Below are 236 nucleotides of genomic sequence, written 5' to 3' on the forward strand. Positions count from 1 at the left end.
GGAACTAAATCATTGGGAAAGGCGGCCTGAGGAGCCAGTACCGTCTCATTGTCACCGAGAAAGAGCTAATGGTGACAACACTGCTGTGCTGTCAGGTGCAGGGAAATGTCCCTGTTTTGGGGAAACTCTTGCAGCTGCAGGGGAACAGGAAAGAAAATTTCAAAATACCCCAATGTCTTGGGAAACTCTTGAGAACAAGATATGATTTTTTTAAAATTTTACGTTACCTTTTGGTA

This window comes from Penaeus monodon, chromosome 34 (genome assembly GCF_015228065.2).
Source record: "Penaeus monodon isolate SGIC_2016 chromosome 34, NSTDA_Pmon_1, whole genome shotgun sequence".
In the NCBI taxonomy this organism is placed as follows: domain Eukaryota; kingdom Metazoa; phylum Arthropoda; class Malacostraca; order Decapoda; family Penaeidae; genus Penaeus; species Penaeus monodon.